The sequence below is a fragment of the Rhagoletis zephyria genome, unplaced genomic scaffold (genome assembly GCF_001687245.7).
Source record: "Rhagoletis zephyria isolate East Lansing unplaced genomic scaffold, Rhagoletis_zephyria_1.1 Rzeph_scaffold_01881, whole genome shotgun sequence".
In the NCBI taxonomy this organism is placed as follows: domain Eukaryota; kingdom Metazoa; phylum Arthropoda; class Insecta; order Diptera; family Tephritidae; genus Rhagoletis; species Rhagoletis zephyria.
In genome coordinates, this window is record NW_016158965.1 from 67105 (window position 1) to 89490 (window position 22386).

The 22386-nt window shown below is 34.1% G+C and overlaps 1 pseudogene; it reads left to right on the forward strand.

The window, feature by feature from the left end:
- Positions 1 to 21747, forward strand: part of LOC108365464 (putative uncharacterized protein DDB_G0277255) — an 88845-nt pseudogene extending 67098 nt beyond the window's left edge.
- Positions 21748 to 22386: the final 639 nt, after the last annotated feature.

Below are 22386 nucleotides of genomic sequence, written 5' to 3' on the forward strand. Positions count from 1 at the left end.
ATAATGCGCTTTATAGAACTTTCATAATCATTTAAGACACTTACCATTCCTGAGAAACGTTCCATAGCGACTAAAGACGTGGCTAGGAGTAGCTGTTCCGCTCGCACAATAGGTGAAAAAAATTTCAAAAGACATTTGGGACAACCTGTATATGCACACTATCAACTAACCCTAAATTGGTTGCAGGTAGAAAAGAATACAACATATCATTACTAGACACGAAGTTGACCGCGAAAAACGCCGCATAAAAAAACTTCAGCGAAGAAAGGCGCTTTAAAATATGTGACGGCGAAGAAGGACGCGTAAACTTATTTCCGCAGTCAAATATTTTAGCGGGTGTAACAGTTTGTACATAAATTCCTAAAAAAGATTTGGGGAATGATGCTGAAGTGATAGTCCTTGGCCAAGTGTAAATCTATGATTACGCGTCTTTCTTCGCCGAAGTTTTTCTTAAGCGCCTTTCTAGTGACGATATGATTTTATTTTAAATTGTAAAGATAAATTATAAGAAAATAAATTTCGTGTGAGTAAAAATCTTGTTTTAAATACTATAAGTAGGGGTGAAAGTAAACTTCTGTGTGAAAATTCGTCTTTTTCGGTTTTTCCATGTTAGCAAATTTGAAATTTTTTAACACAAATAGGAAATTGCAAACCAATTCATTCTCATTTGAAATCAATATAGTTCGAATCACTGTATTGAATTTGGTTCAAACTTAACATCTGAAAAAAGGTTTACGTAATATGGCCGTAGCTGAGTGTGCAGAATAGCGTTTCAGTAGGTCCCGTATTCGAATTCCTTTATATGCAATACAAATATCTGATGATTTTATTTTCCCTGAACTATAAAAAGGCATATTTGGGGTGCAGAAAGAACGCCAATTCAAAAAAAAAAAATCCCAAACAAATATATCGGTAACCTATTAAAAATTAGGACGTTTTTTGCATAAATCAATTCGTATAACTTACATCCAATTAACGCTAATATTTGTATCTTAATGATTATAAACACTAACTAAAAAACGTCTGTCGTAGCTGTTTTTGCATTAACCGTATTGAATCTATACGATCCACAGGCAGTTATATTTTCGGATCTGATTTTTGAATTGACTTACTTTAGATCTTGATGTGCGAAATGTTAAAGCTAAACAAAATACTTCTGAGCGCCAAATCATATGCCTTTTTGTTTGAAACAAACACGATAGGGTCTGCATTTTTTTTCTCAGTGTATATATGTGAATGTGCCTTAACATGCTAGCGACGATTGCGCACATTTTCTTTAAGACCAGCAAAATTGAGCTAACACTATTCCAAACGCAATTAAGATATTTAAAAAAAAACAGCACACACATGTAAGTTTTCTCAATTGTGGACTGATTTAAGCTTAAACCGCAGTCTAGGCCCGACGAAACTAGTCTATTATATTCCCTAAGTACTGCAAAAAATTTCCATAATTTTTTCAATTGAAAACAGTTACATAAATTTGCAAGTAAAAAAGATAAAAGTTAAAACACTTTTCTTTAGTTTGCCGATTTTATCATACATCTTTGCATCCAGTACTGNTTTTTTTCTCAGTGTATATATGTGAATGTGCCTTAACATGGTAGCGACGGTTGCGCACATTTTCTTTAAGACCAGCAAAATTGAGCTAACACTATTCCAAACGCAATTAAGATATTTAAAAAAAACAGCACACATATGTAAGTTTTCTCAATTGTGGACTGATTTAAGCTTAAACCGCAGTCTAGGCCCGACGAAACTAGTCTATTATATTCCCTAAGTACTGCCAAAAAATTTCAATAATTTTTTCAATTGAAAACAGTTACATAAATTTGCAAGTAAAAAAGATAAAAGTTAAAACACTTTTCTTTAGTTTGCCGATTTTATCATACATCTTTGCATCCAGTACTGTAGTTTTCAAAAAGTAATTAAAGATTTATTTGGGCCAAATTATTTACAAAAGTAACAGGTTTGACTGCCCTTCCCTGTACTTAAACGAAGTTTTCTATAGAAGTGATCTAGAATTTCTTTTGAACCGTTCTCCAAATAATTTGAAAATCCCAGGGCTTATTAAATATAATATTTTTCAATTTCATCTCTTTATTAAAGTGAAGAAAATTACTTACTTTAATTCGACTATTCGGATCTAATTGGAAAGAGAAATTATTATAGAACGTTGCTCACCAAACCCGGATTAGAATTTAAACAGTGCAACTCGCAATGAAAGGAAAAGGTTTTTCCAATGATATTGGCCCCTCGGTAGACAATGGAAAATTTTAGAGATGTCAAGAATAGTCTTCGCATCAGCCGTTCGCAGGCGGTGCACTGTGTTATATTTTGGCAAAAAGGGACGAAATCAAATATCACAAGGTATCGCGAAATAAATGTAACGGCATTTTAAAGCATTTGAGTGGAGAACTTATACAAAATAGCATCGTTAGATAAAAGAATTACTTCGATATGTAAAATGACCTTCAAAAATAGAAGGATCTATATTTTTTAATACTNAACGTTGCTCACCAAACCCGGATTAGAATTTAAACAGTGCAACTCGCAATGAAAGAAAAGGGTTTTTCCAATGATATTGGCCCCTCGGTAGACAATGGAAAATTTTAGAGATGTCGAGAATAGTCTTCGCATCAGCCGTTCGCAGGCGGTGCACTGTGTTATATTTTGGCAAAAAGGAACGAAATCAAATATCACAAGGGATCGCGAAATAAATGTAACGGCATTTTAAAGCATTTGAATGGAGAACTCATACAAAATAGCATCGTTAGATAAAAGAATTACTTCGATATGTAAAATGACCTTCAAAAATAGAAGGATCTATATTTTTTAATACTTCTTACTCGAAACCAGTAAGCAATGAGCTTTTCAAAAGTGTAAAAGGCATATGATTGTTGTTTTCACGTCAAGAAATCTATTAAAAAGTGTTTTTAGAACAAAAATAAAAATTACAAAAATAGAAAAAATTTACTTTGAAGGTCGGTTTTGAGTTTTTTCATTACAACAGACGGCCGCAGTGGCTGAGTGGTTAGAGCTGCGCACTACCATTCCGTAGAACCTGGGTGCGATCACTGGTCGAGGCAAAATCAAAATTATAAAAAGTTTTTCCCGACAGCCGAGGGGCGACGCTTGCAATGGCAAACCTCCAAGTGTATTTCTGCCATAATAAAGCTTCTCATAAAATCCATTTGCCATTTGGAGGCGGCATAAAACTGTAGGTTCCCCCATTTGTGTTAAAACACCAGCCAAACACTTAGCAAAAGTGCAAGCACCAAAATGTTATTATTACTAATGATTTAAAACTTCGTTGCATTTATTTGGCTATCACTTCTCGGTTTTGATTTGTTTGATTTTTTGCCCCTTTTCCAAAATAGAATACTGTGCGGCGTAAAAGCTTGTTCCATCCATTGTGCGACATCAATATCGCATATTATAAACTGAATAAAAACCTCCATGTAATGCAGTAGTTGAATTAGAAGTGAAAACTAATACTTAGAGCCCCAAAATCAATTTTAATTGAAAAAATTGGTGGTTACAATAAATAAAGTATTCGATATTCCAAAAACTTATTATGTATGACTTTTGAACAACTTAATTTATAGTATATGTTTTTTCATCGAATACTTAGAGCAGTAAGCAAGATAAGCATTTACTTGAGCTGAAACTAATAAAGTCTTCCAAAATTGGGGTAGATGTATTTGACTAAATGCGCTCTTGTCATGTATTCTATTTCCAAACAAATTTATATCTTGAATGCACAATCAGTTATCAGCAATCCTATTAAATAAATAATAATACTAAAAGGTTAAGTGAAAGCTAAATTAAAGGAAAATGTATAAATATAAAATATCNAAAAATTGGTGGTTACAATAAATAAAGTATTCGATATTCCAAAAACTTATTATGTATGACTTTTGAACAACTTAATTTATAGTATGTGTTTTTTCATCGAATACTTAGAGCAGTAAGCAAGATAAGCATTTACTTGAGCTGGAACTAATACAGTCTTCCAAAATTGGGGTAGATGTACTTGACTAAATGCGCTCTTGTCATGTATTCTATTTTCAAACAAATTTATATCTTGAATGCACAATCAGTTATCAGCAATCTTATTAAATAAATAATAATACTAAAAGGTTAAGTGAAAGCTAAATTAAAGGAAAATGTATAAATATAAAATATCTAAATACATACTTAATTTTCACTGCGAATATACATAAAAACTCTCAATTCTCTTTTTGGTTTCTTCCACTATTTTGCATATTCTTCGTTTAGTTGCTTTCCATTCGTTTGCACCGAAGCGAATTTGTTCTCTAACAAAAAACAATTTCTCTCTTTCTGCACAACACTTAGATTTGGGTGGACCATTCTTTCCAGGCGGCCCGGAATTATGGCATCATCCGTTAGCCTACTCGGCAGCTGCCGCTGAACTACCCGGAGCTGCTGCCTTGCAGCATGCAACACTAGTGCACCCAGCCCTTCATCCGCAGGTGCCGGTACGCTCTTACCTCTGACTAAATACAGACAAAGTTATGGAACAGCCTATGCATCAAGTGAGTATGACCGACTGTCCACCGGCGCGTGCTTGATAATTCTCACCGATTTTCTTAAGTAATCGCAATTTTTTCTCTTGCATTCATTTTACTCTCCCGCATACCCAGACCCAAATGACCGCAATGACACAACATCATCAACAAGCAACAACTCTTCATCCAACAGCCATGCATATGTCCGCTGCTGCTGCTGCCACTGGCCCCCCGGGACCGCCACCAACCGGCCACACAGCACACCATCATTTCTTATCGAGCCCCGCTCTGGCAAGTCCAGTCGGTTCCTCGAATAATCCAACGCATCCATCAAATCCGCCATTAGCCGCAAACGCTCCCTGCTCGACATTATTTGTCGCCAATTTGGGACAATTCGTGTCCGAACATGAACTCAAAGAGGTGTTCTCCAGGTGAGTGTAATGTTGATACATATGTATGTATATGTATGTACATATGTACATTAGATGAATCATTTGTAGTTATAACGTATATACATATATACATAACATAAGTAATACATATTATAAATTTGTCTATCACTTGCGCACAAAATTTTATTAGGAAATATATGTATACAGAGTTTACAATCAATGGTCAATGAAGTCGCACATTCAGTTTCAATTACTACAAACATATGACATAATTTTTCCTTTTTATAAACATTTCTTCTAACACATTATGAAAATATTACAAGTAAATAATTTATTTAAATATTGATTAACTTACATGCACTACCAAAAGCCATAACATACACACACGTATCTCGACTCAGATTTAATATTCGGTATAGTAACGATCTTCCATGAATCTCCCCTCTCTACGAGAATTTACTTTTCGTTTAGGAATAGCACATAAGAATATTAGTTCATCTCATTCGAGATCAATCAATATTTTCTAGGATCAATCAAAACGTCCAACACTGTAAGAATACATGGACTATACGCTATTTAAGTGTTATACAGGCTCACACACACTACGAATAGGAAATGATTTTAATTCCTTTCTGATATATTCGGATCAATGTAAATAGAGGTCGAAGTTCGTCGAAGATAGAATCGAATTTCGCATTTATTAAATTAGACTAAATAGGAAATCACTTCACGCTGTAGCGACACCTTTGTGTAAGAGCTCGAAAATATCGATACACGATTATCTCGATATTGAACGATATTTCTTTAGTGACAGACTTAAAATATTGATTGTATCGAGAGTATTGGTGTCCATAATTGTTATTTTTATAAAAGACGCATCTTTGGCGAATGCTTTCACTCCACCGAACAACAAATGGCGCTATGGGTCCGAAGTGCTCCAACAACAGATGTGTAAGTTATCTGTCGGTATGCGTACGCATACCATGGCACCTTGTAAATGTATTTGAGTGTGAATTCGCCCGTTTGCTTGTTTCGCGCTTTTTCATGACAGTTCACGATTAGCAAGCAACAAAGAACGTAATTTCAATATTCTTCGCTCTGATATTTTACGAAAATTACAAAATTGTTTGAACAATATGAGAATTCACTTACAAAACTCGTGCACGTTTCACGATTTGCATTTAATAAACGAAACATCCGATCCCATTGCTCGCAGAGCCGAAGTAAGAGCTGTGTGGCGAATATGTTGTGACCAAAGACGAACGTTTGTGTGCAGGGCTGCCAACTTGGTTCAAACCGTGCCAGTTTTGCCCCTATTTTACAATATTTGGCACTTAAATTTTCAATTTGGCACAAAGTGCCAAAATGGCACTTTTCAAAAATAGTTATATTTCAATACATTTTTGTAAAATCCTTTGCGTGTACTTCTTTTTCTCAACTAAAATTTTCTAATTTCTAAAGACTATTCAACTGGTTTATCTTATTATGGCATTGCACTTTTGTTTTAGAAAAGTGGTTCTTATTTTATTGCTAATAAAAGCGATCTTTGGTCGTATAATCCTTCTCTTGCGTCGGAAGACTATTACGCATGTAGCCGAGTTATTGAAGAATCTTATTTTCATGCGGATTGTGGCGAAACACTTGTGGCCCGGAGTGTGAGGGACAGTATTTGGCAACGAAGTCTCTCTTCCATCACAAATCCGACACCAAATATGTATCCCTTCAAATGTCAGCTGCTGATTTCCATGAGCCCTGCAGCCAAATAAATCAGAGTGGTGCCACCAAACGACGTTCTTTTCTGTCGTCGCCCAAAGCTCCACCCCGGTTGGTTACGACATCTCGCTCGCTCATGAGCAGCTCAAGTTGGAAAGGCCCGCGAATTTCTCTGCAGCGTTTTCTTTTTAGGTATCCCTATTGTGGCTCAGTTTATTTTAATTACCAACATGCTCCGTGTACTTGGCAACATTCGTATAACTCGAGCTTATCATCAAATACACACACTTACTTACTTCATACTTAATTTTAAAACGGCACTTGTAACAAACATTTGGTCTTTTAATTACTTTCACACAACTACCATTCTTCTTTGAACGAACTCATACATATAAATACATACATACTAACTATCTCAATGCATACCATTATTTCAACTACAATAAAAGTGTATTGCAGTGATTTGTTTTGTTTAGAAATATATTTGTAGTTATATCAATACATACATTTAAGTATTACGTACATAATTATGAATTTGATTTGTTACTTACTGACTAAAAAATTGCACACACACACAGTATGCCTGGCTTTTGTCGCCTCCGAATGCACACAAAAGGTTCGCACAATTTCACTTCTACTACTTCTACTACTACTACTTCCACCATCACCAATGTCACCAATACAAGCACAACTTCTACCGATTCTAATGCAGCAGCAATAGCAAACTATCCTGGACCTAACAATATTAATTACAACAACACAATTAGTAGCAACAACAACAGCAGTGGTAGCAATGCTAGTCACCCAGTGGCATTTATTGAGTTCAAAGACACCGTTAGCGCTGCAACAGCCATGCAACAATTACAGGGCAAGTATTTGCTCTCCTCTGACCGCGGTTCGATTCGCATCGAATTTGCTAAAACCAAAATGATCAACGACACCTCTGCTTGCGGCGGCATTGCCAAGCATAACAACAATCACAGCATTACCAACAACCAAAACAATGACGCATTGGCCATGGAAAAGGCAGCCAACGCAATGAATGCTACACAAATGCTCACAGCCGGCAATATGGCCACCATTACACCGGCAGCCACAGCAATGACGCTTATCACTAGTAATCAGCAACAGTTGCAGCCGCAACCACAGCTAATCATATTAAATGGTTATCCACAGCACCAACAACAGCAGCAGCAGTTGCTGCAGCAACAACAACAAACATCAAATCAGGCACAACAACAGCAGCAAGCAATGTTGCAATCGGCCACTCTGGTTCAACAGCATGCCATGCTGCCGCAACATTTTATAGCTGCCAATGGTGCAACTGCTGCAGCCGTCGCCTATCCAGCACCGATTGGATCTTCGCTGGCGACCATTTTTACTAGCACCAACAGCACGAACAATACCAGCACCACCAGCACCACTAATCTAAATAATAACAATATCAGTATGAATAATAATAACAATAACAGTAATAATATTGTGCACAATCGTTCTAACGCACTACCGCCTACTGTTGTTGTAAACTCACTACAGCACCAACTTCATCCAACTCAGCACCAAAATCATCTCTTTAGAGACGTACGTATTAGAGTCGTGGATGTTACTACGAAATCAAATACTTATTTTATTTTATTTTATTAATTTGGCTATTTATTTGCCGGAATGCGATTTAAATCACACCCTTTAGTTATTTATTTACATATATATATACTTATTATGTTTGATATTTTTTATAATTAAGTTGTATATACTTACATATGTATTCATAAATATGAATGTCTTGCATTTTGAGTGTATGCGTTTATTATAGTTACCTATTTATGATAAATATGTCAATACATGGACAACTATTGCATGCTTGAAGATATTTATAAAATTTAAATCTTTTTATTTAAAAAATTAAGGTAGCCATAAAATTTAAAGGGCAATTTATTTTAAATAAGTATTAGGAGGTAACCTTTCAAAAGCTATGCAAAAAAAAAAATAAAATTTGGCAAAATTTCATCCATTTCTCAGTTAGCATTCGTAAAAATAAGAATTTTGAATGAAACACTACTACTGCTATTTTTTTATAAGTAACTACACCGAGGGAAAAAAATTTTAAAATCAATCAGAAACGTTTTTGATCTTACTACAAAGGTCAACGAAAGTATTGCATATTGGTAAATATTCAATTCAATTCAATTGTATACATACATTTACAACAAATCTTCACACCAAATTTTAAAGTCATGTGACTTATGGTTCCGTGCGTAGAAGTCCACGTAAGTGGGGAAAGCTTTTGAATGCCATTCACCTGGGAGTGGCCAGAAGTGATTCTTCACTCAGAAAAAAGTATTTCCTTAAAACATGAAACCAGTTTCCTTATTGGAGAGTTACTATTTTTCCTTAATATAACCAAAAGATTTACTCAATGTGGGAACTTTTGCCTTAATTCAGGTTCATTCTAAAAATAGTGCATCATTAAGTTTACTCAATATAAGTTACAGTGGCGGACACAGCTAGTGGAAATTCTGTGTGCTAAATTTTATGCAAATCCATTCAGTCGTTTCCGCGTATTAATTTAATTAAAATTTTTTAACAGGTGGCAACTCTTAAAAAAGTAGCCTATTTTCCAATCTAGGTCATAAGCTATCTGTGTGCAGATTTTCATGCAAAACCGTTCTGTTGTTCCCGCATATTAACGCTAATCTTACCAACATGTGTCTGTGAGACACATTTTCTTGTTTAACTTGATGTTTCTACGTTATGTTGCAACTTACTGCTACCAGACTTTATGACTTTTTTTACATATCTTCTGAATAGTTCAGTAATATAATAAGCACAGAAAATTATTCTCCTGTATTTTTTATAAGTCAAAACAAGAAATGTAACACAAACTCATCGGCGTAGCCAGAATGAAATTTAGGGGGGGGGGGGCTCGACCCTATTAAGCTGGCGTTTCAGGGTACTATTTTATATTTATATAAGGAAAATTTGAAAGTTAGGTGGGGGGGGAGGAGCGGGCCCGAGCACCCCCTACCCCTACCTGGCTACGCCCATGCACAAAAGACCAACATGTGTTTCAGAAGCACATACTCTTATGTTTAAAATTTTCGTAAAAAACGATAAACCAAAATGCTTATTTATATGAATATAGGTCAGATAAAGCAAAACAATAAAACTATATGTATATATATATGTATGTATGTACCTATGTATAGAAGCGCTGAAAATAATAGTAGATAGCAAAATTTAAAATGGTGTTTATTGCTCTTTATTAATATTCATTTAAAATATAGTTCGATCTATAACAGAAACGAGAGAAATAAAATTTAAAAAAAATTTCATCAAAATTTCAAACTTTTATTCAGAATTTTTAAACAATTTTCGAGTATGCAGTTTCGTATCCCATTAAATTAATATAATAAGTGCAAGTTTCAAGTCTCTAAAAACTACCGCATATTTCTTAGAATTTTGTATTTTGTCGAGGGTGTTGCGCTTTTTCTTTCATATAAAAATAGATTTTGTTGATACGTTACATGGAATTCTGAGCACCCTCAACAAAAAAATTCTAAAAAATCAACTGACTAAATTAATCTCTCACAGGTACTCTAAAGAAGAATAAACGCTGTGTTACTAAACAGGAAAGCAAATAGGAACAAATATATTTGGTTTTACCAAAAATATGACTATGGTGTCTTATGTCTCAGCACTAAAAAGAGCAGTTCTTTTCCTATCTTCGATGGATTCGGCACCTACTTTTGCTACCCAAAACAAAAACAACTCAGAAATAAATTTGTATTACAATCAAACTAAGGGCGCAGTAGATAATTTGGACCAACTTGCACATAGTAGCACATAAAATAGGTGGCCGTTCACATTCTTCTGTAATTTGATTGGCATTTGTGAAATAGCCGGATATGTTGTTTGGAAAAATTTGCATCCGACTTGGATGGTGTCAAAACAGAACATTACTCCCGAATCTTTTCAAGTTTCAATCATTATCATTTAATTTTCATATAGTATGTGTCTTGAAGACACATGTTGGTAGGATTTGCAACTTTTTTATGTTGGTAAGAAGAGGGTTAAATAATTAAACTTTTTTAACAGGTGGCAACTCTTAAAAAAATTGCCTATTAACCAATGTGGCCCATAAGCTATCTGGGTACAAAATTTCATGAAAATCCCTTTAGTAGTTTCCGCGTGCTGATTTCCCAAACATCCAAACATACAAACTTTTACATTTATAATATTAGTAAGATTGTTAAGTTTAAAAGCTGGTCTTATTGCTCAACGATAAATGAAATAAATCAAATTTGTGTTATTTCAAATTCAATTGGTAAATAACACAAATTTGCGTTATTGCCGTTTGTGTTATTCAACTCCTCCCCTTTCCCTCTCTTCAACTCTTAAAATGTGCTTTGTGTGTGAAAACGCTTTTTAGCGACCTATAGATAGCATTTTCCATTTAATTTGACTTAAGGACTACATATTTGAATCTGCATAGTTTTTTTGAGCTCATATCGATGGCTGAGTGGAAGATCGACTTATCTCGGCAGCCAGTTCGAAAACGCCCTATCTCAGAAAATTTTTCAAAAACGCTCTATCTCAGAACACTTTTCAAGAACACCCTATCTCAGAATTAGGTTGAAGAACGTTCTATTCCAACTGCCGGTTCAAAAACGTATGTATGTCAGTGTATTTTCGTTTAAAATAGAGCGTTTTTGAACCGAATTCTGAGATAGGAGGTTTTTCAATAAAATTTTGAAATAGGGCGTTTTTGAATCAAATTCTGAAGTAGGGCGTTCTTGAAAAATTGTCTGAGATAGGGCGTTTTCGAACTGGCTGCCGAGATAGGTCGATCCTTCCACTCAGCCTTCGATGTACTTACGGTAAAACCAAATCGTGAAATTTGAAATCTTTATGCGTTTGAGTGTTATCTTTTTATGATTCCACCTATATCGCTATAGTCTACATTTTTTCTCTTCAGAACTCAGTTTTCAAGGTTTCAATTTGCCTACCGTAATTTTTATTTTTAATTTCTGCCAGGCGGAGAACATTGTTAAAAACTAATTGTCCTTTAAAAGGATATATCAAAAAACTATAAAATATCTTTTCGTAAAACTGTTATATAAGTATACTAAAATATAGTCAATTATCTTTCATTTGCGGTATTTTTTGTTAAATTTATTTATACCGTCGAAAAATTTTGAAAAAAATTTATCTAAAACTTTTTTTTTGCGAATAACTATTGCAAAATGTTTGCTTTTGCTAAAACATTCGGGAGACTAGTTTTTACTCTGAGAGCTGTCGATTGATACACAAATCACCCAAGTATATGAACAAATTTTTTTGCGTGCTGATTTGCAAAATTCCGACCCAATTGTAAAATTAATTTCATATGCAAAAACCTAAGTACTCAAATACTACAAAAAATAAATGAGGTAATTTTTTTAACATCATTTAAAAAATTGCAAAAAAAAATAATAAAAAAATATTTAAAAAAAATTGCCTGCTCTGGGACTCGGACCTTGCATCTCTCGACTAGCACTCCAGAGCTTTGCTCTGTCGGCCATTACGACTGTTTGAGCGCCGCCAGCAAAATGGCATATTTATTACTTTCGCGGATTTTTCCTAAGAAAAAAGAAAATGGTATGTACTGAAAACTAAGGAATTGTGCTTTCCTTGAACTGAGTCAAATCGTTTACTCATATTAAGGAAGCCATGTCTTTTGAGCCGTTTCAAGGTAATATTTCTTTAGAATAATATACTTTTTCCTAACATCAAGGATTTTTTTCTGAGTGTTTTGCGTACGATTCAAATCGTAGCTCGCAACGGCCCGATATTTATATCCACGTATCCTCTGGGTGGCGACCAAACACCCGTTTGGGAGCAAGCTAAAGTGAGAAGGCGTAAAACCTCGCTTGCGCTGGCTTTGGGTCCCGCCATGTTAAAACCCCGCCCAATGGAAGAATTCAAACATGCCTCAGATGAGAACTCGCGGTCAATAAAGAAAAATGACTTACAGTTCCGGAAATATAGCTGATTTCTGTTCTACAAAAAAGTGTGCTTTCTTACATTGCCTTTTCCTTAGTATTTGTGCATAGAAGACAGTGGGATGGCAACTTTTTCGGTAGAAAAGAAAACGCCATAAGTTTGAAGTAGCTTAGACGTACCTTTGATTTTTTGCATGTTTTTTTTGTTGAAGGTGCCAGTCATTTTCATCCATACCAAGCAAGGCGAATTTATACAAGGTGGTGTTGTCCAATCTGCTGATTTATTCTTCTTTACTTCGCCTTACATGTACAAAACAAATGCTTTTACTGATTTGACAGCATGCCCATGAATAGCAAAAACAAAATACATATAAACTTTGAGGCGAATTGAGATTTGACATTTTGACCCTGATACAAAATACATGTGGTTGTTGTTTGTTGTATTCTTGCTACCACCTTGTATAAATTCGCCTTCAAAGTATGTTCGATGACCCGTTCAAGGACATGAAAAATTAACGAAATCTTCAACAACACAAAAAAGGCCAAAAATCAACGGTATGTTCGTTCGAACCTACACTTATTATACTAAAATTGCATTATCCACAAGGTAGTTCGTTTTTATTTGTTATATTTAATGGTTTATGAAAAAAATAGCGGAAAAGTTTTTTTCATTAAAAATTCGTTATTTTGCGAGCGTTAACTGAAAAATGAAGATAGGAGGCCAAAATTTTGCCACAACAATTTTTTTGTGATCGACAAAAAATTTTTCATATCGGACCGAAAGAAAAAAATGTCGTTTTATTTAACACAGTCGAGTGTATATGTATTTTACATTTTACATTTATGTATTTCAGAGACGATGTGAGATAGGGCCTTTCTATATTAAGATAACGATATGTATGATTTTATAATTATTTTACAGTCTAAAGGCAAGTCCATGTCCTTACTTAAATTAGCATTTATAGCGTGAAACAGTATTATTACTATGAAAGGTTATATTGAATTGGCTACTGGTGGTCCGGGGTGATCAGGTGAAGAGTAAACCGCCGTGCTATTACTTTAAGTGATCTGTGGCAATTTGCTACAGATTCCAAATTACTTTTTTTATCTTAGAGCCGCCTGTTTGTTACACAAAATGTATGTAAGTAGTATTGTATGCGCCGCTGTCCATTCAACAGTTTCTTGTATTGTTATTCGGTAAAAATTGCCCGATAAACGGAATAGACTTTTTAGTCCTTTTTGTTCTAAGTGGATGGCTCTGTTGCACGGTTGACAACCGTCCCGTTTTCGGCAGGACTCTCACGGATTTAAGAGCTATGTCCCGGTCCCGGTACATAACTTGTTGGGACCCAAAATATCCTGGTTTTTGGCAAGAATAAAATTATGCCATCTCGTTGTAAAAAATGTACAACTTTTTAAATATTTACATTTTACATATTCTTTTTCCTAATAGACACTATACGCCGTATAGTAAAAGCAAAATTTGTAATTGTGTCCCGGTTAAAATGAGTGAAATACAAAGTATGTTCGATATATTTTGTTTGTTGTATTTGTTTGGAAGAAACTACCTGCAAAGAAATTCCCAAAAATCAACAAGATTTTTTATACTAAAATGCCAACTTGTATTCAAATTTACTGAATTTTCGTGAGTTTTGCGCAAAGTCATTCCCAACAACCACTGTGGGGAACAATATTAATGCTTTTTACCATTGCTCTAAGAAAATTCCACCGAAATCATTAGGTTAGCACTAGGTTCAATAAGAAAATTAACGAATAATAATATGTTCATACGAGTTTCTTGATTTTATTACATCAGGTGAGATATGAATTGCGAACTTCTGATTTCTGTTGTTTTCTTCCAATCTACTAAGAATATACATATGTAGAGGTGATGGTCAACGTTTATAGCTGGTAAACGTTAAAATAGAAAAAACAAGAATGCGAAAATAAGATAAAATTCTTAGCAGTTTATTTATGTATGTATATATGGTGCTTATTTAAATAAATATTTCTATTGCATTATACTCCTAACTTTCGCAATGTATGAAACTGCAAACGCACCGATAGTCGTGTATTAAGCAAGTAAAGGGAATGCTAATGCCTTGCACACCTTTCAGCTGAATCTTCTTCCGGCTGCCGCCTCATTCATATGCACTGTGCAAAAGTGGCAATGGCGCTCACGTAGCAGCTACAGTATACCACTAACACCAACCCGAACCATTACAGCGAGCAATTTCTTTATGGACTTAAATAAACACAAACAAAATAAAAAAACGCTGCACTAACGCCAGAATGCATGCACTTAATGCAAGCGACCCCATCTAGTACATACTTACTCTTACACTAACGCATGCAAATGCCATACTAATAGCCAACACCGATAACTGTGGCAATGTGCATCCGTTTCCGAGCATTTAGCTGCCGTGCAACCATTTTACCACTTTTTTACGTTTGATACGTTTTTATAATACCAACGTAGAGGAGCGAATACCGTATAAATTCGTTTTTCAATTTGCACAAATAGTTTATAAAAAATGCAAAATGTTAGTGCGCCCACCCCCTCCCCCCCAAAGCTAGCACAGCGCCAGCATCTTCTCTGACTGACTTTGCGACGCGGCTCCACCTCCAACACATGCCCCGTTAACTCTTTGGTAGCAGGGGTGCCTGATTATTATGATTGTGATGTTGCTGGTGCAAATAAGAATACGCTAAAACATTTGTATGCGGATTTGTATCTGTACAAGTACATACCTACATATAGAACATATTTGTATGTGCATACATATGTATTTATGTATGCATGAATGTAGTAAAAAGCTCAAAATGTAAAAACCGCTAGACAGTGAATTTCCGTGCATTGCAAATAAAAATGGCAGTAGCGCACAGTGTTATTGGTGTAGCAGCCGTCAATGCGCCCCTTGAGTGTAAGAATCAATTTGCTCAAGGTGAAGCTGTGGCGCAGAGGGTCGCAACGCTTGGGTGCCAGGCAATAACGAGGTTTGCAATAAACAAGTTTAATAGTTTAAATGGCGTACATTTTTCGTACGTAAGCATTTGCAATGCAAGCACATATACATATATTTTACATAGTTGCCCTTGTAGGAAAATCAACTAGATAATCGGCAATTAGTCCACTTTCACTATCGTTTTCTCATAAGCCACTGTAAAATGGTATAATTTTCTCTGTATCTTGTTGGGATAATTCTCCTTAAATGATGAAATATTGGAAAGAACTAAATAGACTAAATATGAGCAGAGAACGAAAACAAACAATAGCAAACGTATCGGTATCGTTTAGTTTCGCTCATAGAAGGTAACGAAACTCAACCGACTCAAATCATTCGGAAACATTTTGCGAGCGGTAACTTTACGCTAGTTCGCGATAGCTAACGCAAACAATTTAATGCAGACAAATAGGGAAACAAACGAAACATAAAGTTACCCTGCAGCAAATGTATCTAACTATAAGCTAACTTTAAGTTGATTAGGAAGGGGCTATAAATCACTTATTATCTGTATATTTTCTTTGGCGAAAGCTAACTACATAAATAAATTTCTATGGCGATGGCCGCGAAATAATCCAGGGGTTGTTATCTCTGCAGTTGATGTATGTAACTAACTTGTAACTAACTACTTTTGGGCATAAAATATCAATAGGAAAAACAAAATATTTTTTTTTATTCTTTTATTTTATCACAATTCATATTTGTGTTTACATATTCTGCTGTAGGTGATCCCATATTCGAACTCCTTCAGACATAACTTCAAAATGATAATAAGAAATTTCGATATTCCTTTTATTTGTCCTCAATTCGAAAAAGTATTTGCGAAATGCAAGATATTTAAATAGAGAAAACAATCTCGAGCTTTACTCCTGCATTAATTTTCCACTTGTTTCAAGTTAGATTTTTGTAGCTAACTACCAGTTATATATTGTATAGAAATCCCGCAAAAAAGTTAAGTAGGTTATTTTTTATCAATTGATAATTTTTTTCTGCAGGATAGTGCTCACAACACAAAACGAAACGATTCCTTTAGTGATCCCCTAGTATACATACATACATATGTTTGTATGTACATATGCTGACTTCCAAAACAACAATTGCTTTGCATACGTACAAAGTATAGGGTTCCATAACGTCGAACTACAAAATATTGACAATGTATACTGTTTCAAAACGCAACCGAAAAGTTATCGGAATGCATCGCTAGAACAATCAGCGCATCAGAAACAAAGTTGATGCTTCGTTTGTTATTGGTTAGCATTGGAGTTTTTGGAAATGGAAAATTCAAAAAAATTGTTCATTACTATATTGAATAATTAAAATATGCAATGTATATGGTTGCAATGTGTCGTAACTCTGCATATACAAACAGTTTCAATACCGCAGTATAATAGTTTCCAAACATTGTATTCATAAGTTTTGGAAGCAGGGTGTTTATAAAAAATCGCAATTTTTGAAAAAAAAAATTGGCAAAAATCGCCAAAAATCGCCCTTTTTTTAATAAAATTCATGAAATTAAAACCAAAAACGAATATAATACCTTCAGAGGGCGCAATTATTAAATTTATTATAACTCATATTAATGATTAATGGCACAATCCACTTTTAAGAGCTCGGCGCTAAAAATTAATGAAAACCTATAATAAGACGAAATCAGCTATTTCCACAATTTCTTCAAAATCNACTATATTGAATAATTAAAATATGCAATGTATATGGTTTCAATGTGTCGCAACTCTGCATATACAAACAGTTTCAATACCGCAGTATAATAGTTTCCAAACATTGTATTCATAAGTTTTGGAAGCAGGGTGTCCAGATTGTTTATAAAAAATCGCAATTTCTGAAAAAAAAATTGGCAAAAATCGCCAAAAATCGCCCTTTTTTTTAATAAAATTCATGAAATTAAAACCAAAAACGAATATAATACCTTCAGAGGGCGCAATTATTAAATTTATTATAACTCATATTAATTGATTAATGGCACAATCCACTTTTAAGAGCTCGGCGCTAAAAATTAATAAAAACCTATAATAAGACGAAATCAGCTATTTCCACAATTTCTTCAAAATCACCTATAGTGTCTGAATGATTTACATTTCTGTTGTTACCATATATTGAGCTATTCAACCTTAATAACATACTGTTTGATATTGGAAAGGTTTTACAGCAGGAACTATTAGCCTTCATATAACACTTTATTCGAACTATTGAATCAAAGCTTTCGAATCTTGAATTCATTACGGAGAAAACGCACCCAACAAAGCATGCGAGTGCGGCAAGAATAATAATATGAATTTACTTAAATTTCCAAACACCGTAAGCAATCATGCAATATTCTTCAGAGTCGGATGGAATGGTTCTGAGTAAAGCTATTCCATGGGAAAATTAAAAGATTTAATAATCAATTTCCGCTGATTTTCTTTCCTTCAAAGTCAAATAGTGAATTGGAGTTTTACTAGCAGAAATTAGCAGGAGAGCCAAAAAAAGAAAGGTTAAGAAACGGTTTCCAGCAGAAATTAGTGATAATGATCTGTTANTATTTCCAAACACCGTAAGCAATCATGCAATATTCTTCAGAGTCGGATGGAATGGTTCTGAGTAAAGCTATTCCATGGGAAAATTAAAAGATTTTAATAATCAATTTCCGCTGATTTTCTTTCCTTCAAAGTCAAATAGTGAATTGGAGTTTTACTAGCAGAAATTAGCAGGAGAGCCAAAAAACGAAAGGTTAAGAAACGGTTTCCAGCAGAAATTAGTGATAATGATCTGTTAAGAAACAAAGCTATTAATTTGCTGAGCACTAAAGGAATGATTCCTTTTGTTTTGTGTATCATGTTGAAACGTATCGTAACATTATCAGAAAAGGACCACAAACTTTTCGTACTTGTTGTGGCAATAGTATAAACTTTATGTACAAAGGTATGAAAAAACTCGTAACTTCCACAGTTTTGGTGTTTCCATTCTCAAATTTTTGCAGCTTACTCCATAAAGTTTGACAACTATTCAGGTTGAAAAAAATAAAAATCAAACATGATGAAGTTAATAAAAAAAAGTAATCAAGAACAAAAAAATTCGATTTTTGAATCTATCTCACACTCTCGTAGAAAGCCGAGGTAATTACGCACATTTTGATACCCTAACTGATTTTCTCCGACAAATAGTTTATTAACTGCAAGCAATTAAAAAAGATACTTCTCCATGAGTTCAAAATTTCGGGATTTTTTTTCGAGATTTTCGAATATCATGACGAAATAAAAAAATAGGTGTCGTCTTGTTTTCGATAAAGAATGTAAAAAAAATATTTCACCCCAAAAAAAATATTGAGGTGTAAATATTGTATGGAATGACCCATATATGTATATGTTCATATGAATATATTTGTGACTACTTCTTATATAGTGAGCCTCAACTGTATATTGGTTGAAAATTAGTTAAATATTTAGTCAGAATATTCCTACAGGTTATTTTTGAAGCTCGTGGGAGATTCTTAATAACAAAGTAAGTCCATTTCGGCCTTTCACTCTGCCCTTCCTTTTAGTGTGCATTCTTTTGCATTGTATTGACGACTTGCTTTCCGAACTTTACATTTCTGTAAAATGGTTTAAACGAAGCACTCTATGTATAAGCTTTTAGCTTCATTTTCACCAATAAGTGATGGCCATATCGTGAAAATATAAGAGCATTCGTATACGTTTACTCGTGACTTCGCCACTATGTTCGACTTGTATTGCCACCATCATCAAATTGCTATGTATTACACTTTGGAATTCTTTACACGATAAAATCGTTACAGGCATCCATATGTGTATACGTCAAATTCCATGGTAGTCACATATTTTAAGTAGATGTAAGACAACTCACTTTTCTGGCCCCCGTCTATAGGGGAATATACATATATGTATGTAAGTATGTATTTAATTATATGTAGTTGACATGTTTCAAATAATGTCCGATATGCCCAAGAAATTAATACAACAAAAAGATCAATAGTTTTATGGGCATATCGACGGGTCGTTACGTACCAGCTGCGACGTTTGTTTGTCAAGTGTTGTTAGTTATCTCGAAACTAACTTTCAGTTTAATAACAACAAATTTGAATATTCGAATGGCTCTTGCCTATAACTTGCAATTCTTTTTTCACAATTTACTGACATAGTAAACGAGCTTTGCATACAAGGCATGGAGTTNAATATAATAATTTGTAAATAATTTTATGCATGTCTTTACCCTTTTTCCACAAAATGTGTTATTTTACATCGAGGTCCTTTAGCAATAAAATGTGTCTTATGCCGAGTATGAAATAAATAACTTTTTATCATTTTATTTATTAGTGTTAATGTAATCTTAAAATAACAGCATACTAAGTACATATGTAAATTTGCTAAGCCAAAACTTAATTATATCAAACTAAAGATAAATCCATTATTTTGCTGGAATTCGCTAAAATCTCTCATTTCAATTTCCAGAGGAGCGGGTATGGAATCAAGGCATGATTTACTCAATAAAAAGGCCGAGCGGGATTTGCAACATCATCAATTTCTAATGACAACACCGACTTGACCCGTTACAACAACGGCAGCCGCAGTGGCAGCACATCAGCAACAGCAGCAGCAGCAACAGCAACAACAACAACAGCAAACACAGCAGCATCAACATTACGGAGCGCACTACCAGCAGCAACAGCAAACAGCATCAGCAGCCACTATACCAACGCATCATAACCACCATCACCAACAACAACAACAACAACATCACCAACAGCAACACCATCAGCAACAGCAGCATTATGCGGCAAGTGCAGCAGCCGCCGCAACATTAGCCGCCACACATCACATACCAACAACACTGATTGCGGGAGCAACACCAGCAGCGGCAGCTGCCGCCGGCGTATACTCCTATGTCCTGCCTGCCCCAACGCATATCGCAGCATAGTACGGCAATTACGGATATTAGTGGAGCACCCGGCCAAGTTGTGGCGGCAGGGCTGTGGTCAGTGTGGGGCCGAGTTGAGCTAGAGTCGGTAATTACAACAGGGTGTGGGCGCGGAGCTAAGCAGGAATAGTGCTGCAGTGAATACAACAATAACAACTGATTACACTCGAATAATACGCACTTATACATACACACAAACACTCATGCAAACATACAAAAATAGTTAAATTGCGTCGAGGCGCATTGAATTTTGGGTTTGTAAAAATAATGCGAAAGGCGTAGTACTCGTGGGCAATAGGTAATGTGAAGAGGCGTACGCAGCATGCAGGTGCATGCAAAAACGAGGAGCAAATTGTAAAAAGAGAAGCTAGAAAAAATTATTTAAAAAAGTACCAAAAATAAGTAAATAATTATACATACAGATATTTGAAATTTCTTAATTACTTGAAATAGATTGAGAGGCAGTTGAAATTTTACATGAAAATTCATATGTATTGAATCTATGAACATGCATAAATATGTAAAATAAACATAAATGTATGTTTGTATTAAAAAAAATGTTAGTGCATGTACGCAGTTTAGTACAATTTGGTATAAAACAGAAAAAGTAAAAGCAATGTCAAGATTTAAGCGAGATTAAAAAAAAATCATAACTGTAAGAATGGAAGCATCTTATTTCCATCAATTGCAATTTTATCAAACTTAAAAAAAAATATACAAAAAAAATTACTGCTTGCAGAATTTTAACAGGCCCTGTTATTTCATTTTGAGTTTTCTTAAAAGTTTAAGTTCCTTTTCCAGGTGGTTTCAGCAATTCACAGCTGTAAACTAAATTTTTAGAGATTTTTGTTGCATATTTAGAAAGTAAAAATTAAATTTTATAACAAGGAATTGATAATATTAGTCAACAAGAATTTCTTAACCGCACAGTTCTGCTGATTTAAAAATATTTTTTATTTTTTTATTTTAGAGATTTCTAAAAAATTTAATTTATTTTATTGCAAAATACATACATATATCTAAAGAATTATAAAAAATTTATATTCATCATGAAAAGTGCATGTAATATGAATAACAAAAATATTGTCATAAGAGTACTTTAATGTGAAGTAAATGAATGATTAAAAAACTATTTATAGCTTAACCGAATGTGCCCTTTACATAGCTCTCTTTCTAGAATTATAAAAAAAAATAATAATTACTAAAAATAATAAACACATAACATAAATACAAAACAAAATACTAAACAAAATTAAAAAATTAATTGGTGAGACCCGAAAATGANACTATTTATAGCTTAACCGAATGTGCCCTTTACATAGCTCTCTTTCTAGAATTATAAAAAAAATAATAATTACTAAAAATAATAAACACATAACATAAACACAAAACAAAATACTAAACAAAATTAAAAAATTAATTGGTGAGACCCGAAAATGACACTGTAAATGCTAACAAATAGAAGATATTTAATTTTTATTATTGTCCAAAACAATATACCAAATAAAAATCCTGAATCTGCTGGGTAGTGCGCATAGATACAATAACGCGTAGAAATTTTGATAATGCAAAATAGATAAACAGATTTCAAAGCGAATTAAAAGTATTAAAAAATTAGGATCCTGAAAACATAATAAGTAAATTAAAAAACAAAAAGCAAATGAAACTACCAACAAATCATAAGGTTTCCAAATTGTTTACGCAAAACGTACAACAAATAAATGTTGCATATATACATATGTATTTCTAGGCCGTAACTAAATGCAATCCCAATAACGGTAATGCAAAATTTTAAAGGCAGTTTGAAGGAAATCGAGACAGGAGATAATCC